Genomic DNA, 9836 nt, shown 5'->3' on the forward strand with positions numbered 1-9836 from the left:
GGAGAGGAAATGAGGGGGGTCTCTGGACCCTTGTGAGGATTGTTTGATGGATGTGGTTTAAATCTGATCCCAGCCAAGACTGGGAGAAAGGCCACTCAACTTTTGCAGGTAGAGGGGTTTGTCTGTAGAGAAATTCTGAATAATCATACAACATTAAGTGGAGGAGAGGACCATCAGTACACACAGGTTGGGAGCAGAGCCATTGATGTTAGAGTAGAGGTTATTATTACAAAGGAATGAGGCCCAAGTGCACTAGACAGGGTCTAGAACAAAGGACAGAGTCATTATTAGAGGACCCAAGAAAGGTGCTGTCTCAGCCACAACTAAGTTTGCTAATTGAGACAAATAGAACCTGACAGAAGGGGCTTGATAATAATCTGGTGGGCTTAAGGCCTTGTAAGTTAAGAGGCCCAGACCTATCTCTTCACATAGCCTACATCCTAAGGGAGGTGTGAACCTCCTAGGGGAAGGCACCCTGTTGATTTCCATTACCTACCTGGCCTGGGAGGAGAGCTGGCTAGGTAAAGGCAGGTGCCATCTCTAACAGGAAATTTACAGTTCTGCCTACAGTGTTGCTGACCCTACTTGGCCGTCCCCTCAGCTGCAGTGGTCACTTTGGAAGTTGGACTGAGTGAGGGGCTCTTCAGCTTAGAGCCAATAAGATCTGTGGCTCTGACCTGGGCATCCTTTGACTCCAGGGCAGGTCCATTTCCAGTGATCCAACTCTTGGCTGGCAGAGCTGCCAGGGCTCTTCACAAGCTGATTTCTGCTGAAGCCCAGGCTTACCACATTGAAAGCCACTGCAGTGGACTGGCCTGTTGGGTTTCCTTGAGGGCAGATCACTGTACAGATCAGCCATTAATAGGCTGCCACCTATCTTTCCATTTCTGATGTCCAGCTTTCTGTTCTTCCTGGTTTTTGTTAAAGCAGACCAGAGGATGCAAGTCAAGGGGGTGCTCAAATCCCAGATCACTTACTGACAATAGCAATGTCAAATGAAGATTTAGAAAGCAGTTTAAATCATTAGATAACAAATATAGCAGTTTCAATACTAGCTTTTTAAAACTTTCACTGTTTTTTAATTTACCAGTTGATTCAAATTACTTTCTGCTCTTAGTAACCTCAGCTAACCATGCTTTCAGTTGGTAACCATAATACATTATTGGCTTCATCTGTTTACAGCACCATCCCAAAGTACTGAATACAATAGAAGTGGCTGGAAAAAGTCCATCAGAACCTGTAAGAGGACAGCTAAACACAGAACCAGCAACACTTTAGTTTTATGAGCAGCAAATCTGATATATAAAACTGTGGATGACAAAAGACTTTCAGTTGCCACGTTTAAAATTATAAACTCAACAAGAGGCACTTGCTTACTTCACATAGCATTTTTGAAAGCACCTGTAGGATTTTACAGAACTTTTAACTCTTTAGGCCTCTGTGGCTTTCTCATTGAGATCCAAGCTTTCTTTCTTTTGTAACCTTCTGTGACTTCCACACACCCTCTTCAACTTACTTGAAACATTCCATCATTTCCATTCCAGTCTAGAGTAAACTAGCCATCAGGATGAAGTCAGTCTTACAAACCTTGTCCTTTCTTTATTCAAAATAACTCTTTCCTTTTAACATTCCTTACCAAATGCACATTTCTATAACATTTTTAACACAAATTTAACATGTTGAGTACACAAGAGTTTACAATAAATTAGCAGTTACACCTAAATGACTTAAGATGCTGATATATCTCTACTTGAATTTAATTAAAATTAAAATTGCATTCATCTAAAACAAGTACTAATTACCCATTGCTGTTTCATTGAGTACTGATTACCAGGAAACCTGTTAAAATAAATTGCAAAATAAGTTCAGCAAGTTACAAAGCAATATTTTCAAAGGAACAGGTCCTTTTCAAACTTTGCTGGAGGGAGGCCAGGGAAGCAGGAGCAGTGAATCCCATTAGGATAGGGGTGGGGAGCTTGACACTGGTGGTTGGGCCACGTGGCTACCTGGCTTCCAGCAATGGCAGCGGGGAGAGGCAGGACATGGGGTGGGGCAGGGCAGAAGAATGCACGTATGGGGGCAGGAGGTTCCTGGCTAGCTGTGGGTCCCCAGGAACTCAGGAGGGTCCGAAAAGGTGGAGGGTGGAGAGTTTGGCAGTAACACAGAAGAGGCGCCCTTAGAAGATGGGGGCCCGATCTTGGCCAGCAAGACCTGGGCCATGGAGCAGGCAGAGAGGAAAGTAGGGGAGAAGGGAGAAGGGACGGGAGCAGAGGTTACAGAAAGCTTGGAGATAAGGGACCTCTAGCCGTTTTCTCTCCCTGTGGCAGAAATTCTCAAGGTAATTAGGCCATGCCTGGGTGGAGTAGAAGATTAGGCATTCACTCCGTAGGTCCTGGGCCAGTTGCTACAAGTTCTTCAGCAGGCAGGCCAGGGGGCATTTTGATTCTCACCCTCAGGATTGGCCAGATCCCATGGTCTCCCAGGTAGTCCAGATCTACTGGAGGGTAGCCCGGAAATACTGAAATTCGGTCAAAGGGTCCCCTGTCCCGGACTTCAGCAGACAGATTAGAGGTACGGGGCCATGCCAGTGGTGGGACGTCTCCAACAGCTGCTGGGAGGCTAAACAGCAGAGAACAGAGCCCACGTGCGCACGATTTGGAGGTCTCTGTCCGGATGAAGAGCTAGCCGGAGATCGCAGAGACTGGGCCAACCCAGAGGAGGGAGGGAGAGCAAGGGAGGAGTTACTTACAGTTGGTGGAGCGTGGTCTGTAGTCAGCCTGGGGCACCAGACAGGTTCAATGAGCGAGGGGGCCTCGAACCCAGAAAGGGGAGGCTCTAAACCTCAGCTCCCCGGTTTCGGCACCATCTGTAAGGTGTCCGGCGCATAACAGATCTTCCCAGGCAGACAAATCAATTAATTCACAGGCTTTTATTGGGGTTCCGCTCGCGGGCGAGGTTCCCCGGTCCCAACTGTGCAACAGAGCGGGGGCCGGGGAAGTCGTCCACTTTACCAAGTATTTTCTGAGCATAAGTGTCCATAACACATTATCATGGAAAACTTTCAACATTTTTAAAACGTTTTATCTACTAGGTGGCCCTTACATTTCTCCCTCAGGAGATTAAAAAAGGTAGTTCAGCCGAGTTTTAATACCTCTAGCTAATATAAATGATATACAAGCTTCCTATGGGATCAGTGTCAAAATATAAAACATCCCTCATGCTAGCAAAATTTTAAAGCCATTTTAAAAGCTTAAGAGTTTGTCAACTCTCTTGTGTGAAGCCTGCCTCCTCAGCACTCCTACGTAAATACGTAAAGAAGCTAGAAACTGAGTCTAACTCCTGGAAGAGAATCCAGCTCTAGTAAGACCAAGTACATGGTCTAGAAGCAAAGCAAGCATAATTCAGAGGCTGTGTGCATCCTGCTAGCCTTGGCCTGCAAGTTTGTTGGGCTTGAGCTATAGGTTTAAATGGTGATTTTCCTCTCCCGGTGTCCCATTTTTGTCAATCTTGAAAAAATGAAGATTAAAAGCTACCCATATAAAGATAAATGATCCAAAAGCATTAAAACATGTTGGAGAGAACGTTTGAAATAACCTAAGTACAAGTAAACATGTTTGTGAGTAAATAGTAAACACTTTACAGAATTTCACAAGCAAATAAAAAGAAACATAAGATTAGAAAACAGCCATATTAAAATATTCCTAAAGTTACAAATTGCTGAAAATTAGATATGAATACTATAAAGCAGCAAACTATTTTGATAATGATAAACTTAAGGAATGGTGATAATAATAAAATAGCTATATATATGTATTTGGGTGAGTTATGTGATTCGGAAAGTTAGAAGACTGCTTGGGAAACCTGTATCCCATGTTGGAGTGCTGGTTTGAATCCCAGCTACTGTGCTTCTGATCTGGCTTCCTGTTAAAGCATCCTTGTAGAAGGCAGCTGATAATCCAAGTGCTTGGGTCCCTGTCACTGGAATGAGAGACCCCAGTGGTGTTATAGACTCAAATTTGACTGTTGTAATCATTTGGGGAGTGAAACAGAGAAATTCTCACTATCTCTCTCTCTTAATTGCTGTGCCTTTCAAGTAGCTGAAAATAAATACTTTAAAAACAAACATTTAAGTGTAGCAAGAGTACTTGTATTTATTGTACTGTCATTGTGTGTCAGCTATTTTATAAAATATTTTGAAAGTCTTATTCTATTTAATTCCCACAACTATCCTGATGCTATGGTCCATTTTGTTTTTGCCATATACAGATGAAGATTTTGAGATTTGAAAGTATTTAGAATTTTCAAAGGTATCAGAGAGATATTAAACTCCAGAGATAAAATTCAAAACTTGTGACCTTAGCTATTATCATACAAAATTGTTAGCATCTACAAGTGGAGAAACAGAAAAATTCAGTAGTTTGAGAGTAAAGAAGAACAAAAGAAATTGCTTAAGCAATCATAAGCATTTTTTACTGTTTGTAGATAGAAATAGTGTTGATACATTTACCACTGTCAAATTCTTTAGCATCATTATTTTCATTTATCCATAACTCTCATGGGACTTCAGTAATTGGAAAGCAAAACAGTCCTATCACTACTTACAAAAGAGATACCTAATCTAAAACAGGATGAATAGGTCCAGGGGTTTGTTGGTAATGCAGACTCTGGGAGGCAGCAAGTGATGGCTCAAGTGATTGGGTCCCTTCCACTCATGTGAGATACCTGCAATGTGTTCGTGACTTCAGATTTCCTCTAGGGGCCAGCATTATGCTACTTGTCACATTGACATCCTAAGTGGACTGCTGATTCAAGTCCCAGCTACTTTTCTTTAGATCTATTTCCTACAAATATGCCAGGGAAGGTGGTAGAAAATGGCCCAAGTACTTAGGCCCCTGCTGCCCATGTGGAAGATCATGACTCCTAGCTTCAGCCTGGCCCACACCTAACTTGTGCAGCCACTTGGGAAGTGAGTCAACAGATAGACAACTTTTATCTCTATGTCTTCCTCTCTTTGTCACTCATTCAAACAAATAAATAAATACAAAAGAAAAAAATAAGATTTCAGTATGGCCCAGCTCTGGCCATTGCAAGCATTTGGGGAATGAGCTAGCAGATGGAATATTTTTCTCACTGCCTGTCTCTCTCTCACTGTTCTCTCCTTGCCTCTCAGAAAATTAAAAAAAAAAAAATAGGATGAATGATTTGAACAATGCTAACTTAATTTAAGTGAAAGGTAATGGGAATAACTAACTTCAATAGTGTCCAACAGCAAATCCCTAAACTGTGAAAAACAATGAAAAGATTCCATGAAATCTGTCACTTTATCATTGGTTCTTTTTATTTATGATAGTTCTTTCAAATGAGCTAAGCAACCACACTTTTACTCTAATGTTTGGTCTTTATGAGACTACTCTCCCTATCTGGGGTTTTACAGATGTGAGGCAATGGTACTGGGACTATAGAATTGCATTCAACAGTGTCAGCAAGGGTAATAAGACCTGTGAGGAAAAATTCAGTGCTTGGAGCTTTTAAATGAACTGAAAAGGAAAAAGTTAAGGAGGGACTTATTGTAAGAGGGTGATGTCCAACAGCTGTTCTCTTCTTCCAGTGAACCAAGAGGAGGAGGATTCAAGCTTCAATTTTGAGAAGAGATTTTTAAAGTTGACATTTGCTAAATTAATATAATAACCCCATAATCTTTGTGAAGTGGAAAAAATCCATGTGGAACTGAAAAAAAAATCCATGAGTAAGCCTTCAAAATTGCCATTTAAACAAAAATCTAATCACACCAGTACTTTATGCAAGAAGAAAACAGAAACATTTACATTATCCTAAGAAGTACTTTTTGTTGCATCATCTGTTGGCATGCTAAATAAATATTTTTGATCACAGTATTTAAATCAAAAGTTCCATGTAAACATAAGCATAAGGTAGTACAGGAGCATTGCAAATGGTACCGGATGGACCATAAATCCTATTTATGAAGAGTTTCAAGAATGAATTTCATGTTTGTCCACAGGAAGAAGAAAGAAATACCAGCTAGAGCAGGCATCTTTTGTCTGGCCTGTTCTTATCCCTTGTGAACATATTTCTACTAGTGTTATCTGTAACAGTGAAAGGTTTTTTTTATCCTCAGAAATGATTATTAGTCTTCTGGAATATCAGTGTCTATATTCAAACTGACTAAAACATTGATTATTTTAAAAGGTTAAATAGTCTGGTTGCTGTGATTCTTGGGATCTAAGACTTCAAGGTATTTGAGAGAGCAATAATGTGAAATAATGATTATAAATAAATTTAGGAAAGTAATACATGTCATGATGGTCACTAGATCCCTCCCTTCCCCTCCTCTCCCCTCCCCTCCCCTCCTCTCCTCTTCTCTCCTCTCCTCTCTTCTCTTCTCCTTTCCTTTCCTTTTGTATTAATATAAAGAGAACTGGGACCATTGCTGTGGTGGAGCTGGTAAAGCTGCTGCCTGTGGCACTGGCATCCCTTATGGGTGCCAGTTGAGTCCCAGCTGCTCCACTTCCAATCCAGCTCCCTGCTAATGTGCCTGGGAAAACAATGGAAAATGGCCCAGGAACTTGGACTCTTACATCCATGTGGGAAACCTGGAAGAAGCTTTTGGCTCCTGGCTTCAGTCCGGCCCAGCTTCAGCCATTGTGGACATTTAGAGAATGAACCAGCAGATGGAAGATGTCTCCCTCTCTGTAACTCTGCCTTTCAAATAAATAAATATTTTTAAAAATATATAAATAGAACACATTCCATGTTTTTTTTTGTTTTTTTTTCTATTAACTTTTGCAACAATATACATTCAATTTAATTTTATGTTAACCTTTGAAAATGTTAAGATTTCTCCAACCCAAGAAACTTTTTGTATGTGAAACACTTGATAATTTTTATTATATCTGAATACAAAATAAAATAAGACTTCTTATTTCATTGCTCATTTTAGAATTGTAACATAATTACATCATCTTGTGTGTATGTGGATTTTGGCTAATATTTATTATGAGTACAAAATAAAATAAGAGCTTTTTATTTTATTGTTCATTTTAGAATTGTTTCCATGATAATACAACCATTTCCTATTTACATATCAAGGAACCCAATTCCTGAACTGCACTCCTTGAGACTAAGTACTGGATGCTTGTCCAGTCACATACAGTCAATTTTGCTTAAAGATTGGCCTTATGTGTTTGATTACTTCTACATATTTAAGGCATATGCTTTTTGAGAAGGCACACTACATATTTTTAGAATTTCATCACTCAAGGCCACAGCTGGTTAATACCAAACACCACTCATTTCCTAACTTTTAATGAGCATTAAAGTAAAAGTCAATACATCACAGAACGTGTATGCTAAAATAACGTACAATATAAAAGCAGGCAAATATAAACAAAAAACAAGATGCTATGTATCTCAGCTACGGTAAGTATCAGCAAGAAAAAGAAATGTAGGAAATTCTTCAATTCTCTTCCTCCCTATGCTTTCATGAAAAGTGGCATACCAAAATAGTGTGAATATTGAAGCAGATGCCTTCCAAAATTTCAACACTACTGAAAAATCTTTGGGTTTTAAGTTCATTAAATAGTCTTGCATTGAGGAAGTGCTGATAGCAACAGTGTGGCCCAAAGTTCTCCCTTTTCCTCACTCTCTCTCCATGGCCTATGTCCAAGCATTTTCTCCACTCTTACACTTTGCCTACACTTAATAATGTCAGTGCAGGGACAGCAAGGGACCCATTGCTTTGCATAATCTTTACAGTACTTGAATATTTTGAGTAAGTCATAATAATCCCCATACACTTTCTTTCAAAAATGCTTGAAATAAACACCATGCATTAAAACTCTGCAATATGCAAAATGTTTTAATTGTCCATGATTTCCATATAAAAAACAAAAGCAAAAACTTGATGTTAAGCATAAAAATAGTTTCTTAAAAAAGGCAATGGAAGAACAATTCAAACTGCCTATCTTGATTGGAGTTAAGTTTAGAAAAGATGGTTCCCATATGCAGGGAAAAATACGTTGCCTGCTTTTGCATTTGCTTGGCACTTGAGACCTATTTATTACTTTATATACTTGGATGCAATGGTAGTTTGCACGCAGTTATAACGGTGCAGAAAAGTGGTATTCTGGTAGATGTAATCTAAGTGTTAGAAATTGTCACCAATTGTTATTTTCTAGGCTTTATCAAGTCCAGACAACAGGAAAGTTAAAGGAGATGACCTTACAAAATACTTTTTAAAAATATTATTTATTTTGATTTGAAAGAGTGAGAGAGAGAAGCACTGGGGCCATCATCCACTGTCTGCCAGGCACATGAACGGTAAGCTAGATTGGAAGCATGGAATAGCTAGGACAGCAACCAGGCACTCTGAGATGGGCTGTGGACAACCGGAGCAGCTTAATCCTCTGCATCTTAGTTCCCAACACATTAAGTGTTCTGTTCAATAATCTTTATAATGTAAAACAAATTCACTCCTTTAAAATTTATACTTTTAACAATGAAGATGGTTTTTCTTTTTTTTTAACTTTTATTTAATGAATATAAATTTCCAAAGTACAGCTTATAGATTACAATGGCTTCCCCCAACCATAACTTCCCTCCCACCCACAACCCTCCCCTTTCCCGCCCCCTCTCCCCTTCCATTTACATCAAGATTCATTTTCAATTCTCTTTATATACAGAAGATCAGTTTAGTATATATTAAGTAAAGATTTCAACAGTTTGCCCCCATATAGCAACACAAAGTAAAAAAATACTGTTGGAGTACCAGTTATAACATTAAATAACATTGTACAGCACATTAAAGACAGAGATCCTACATGATATTTTTTAAAAATTGATTAATTTTCTATGCAATTTCCAATTTAAAACCAAGTTTTTTTTTTTCATTTTCAATTATCTTTATATACAGAAGATCGATTCAGTATATACTAAGTAAAGATTTCATCAGTTTGCACCCACACAGAAACACAAAGTGTAAAAATACTGTTTCAGTACTAGTTATAGCATCACTTCACATTGGACAACACATTAAGGACAGATCCCACATGAGACGTAAGTACACAGTGACTCCTGTTGTTGATTTAACAATTTGACACTCTTGTTTATGGCATCAGTAATCTCCCTAGGTTCTAGTCATGAGTTGCCAAGGCTATGGAAGCCTTTGGGGTTCACCAACTTTGATCTTATTCCGATAGGGTTATAGTCAAAGTGGAAGTTCTCTCCTCCCTTCAGAGAAAGGTACCTCCTTCTTTGATGGCCTGTTCTTTCCACTGGGATTTCACTCTCAGAGATCTTTTATTTATTGTTTGGTGTTTTTTTTTTTTTTTTTTTTTTTCCCAGAGTGTCTTGGCTTTCCATGCCTAAAATACTCTCATGGGCTCTTCAGCCAGATCCAAATGCCTTAATGGCTGATTCTGAGGCCAGAGTGCTATTTAGGACATCTGCCGTTCTATGAGTCTGCTGTGTATCCCGCTTCCCATGTTGGTGAAGATGGTTTTTCTTATGATACTAAAAATTGCTTTATACATATAGGTTACTATTTTAGAAGGGTTAAATTTTTAATATTTTTGAGTATTAGAAATGCAATTAAAGTAATTCCTTAAAATATTCTTAAGTGACAAAATGTTATAATATCTATTTTAGACTTGCACATATTATCAAATTATTATGTAGCAGGTTGTCTATTTTGCCAAATAGCTTAATCCATTCTACCTACAATTCCACTTTATAGTCCATTGAGAGCAAGGCTGAAATAAAGCACAAACTAAAATGATAATAAATACCCCAATGGCTATGTTCTCCTATTCAAGACCATT

This window comes from Lepus europaeus, chromosome 3, assembly GCF_033115175.1.
Source record: "Lepus europaeus isolate LE1 chromosome 3, mLepTim1.pri, whole genome shotgun sequence".
Classification (NCBI taxonomy): Eukaryota; Metazoa; Chordata; class Mammalia; order Lagomorpha; family Leporidae; genus Lepus; species Lepus europaeus.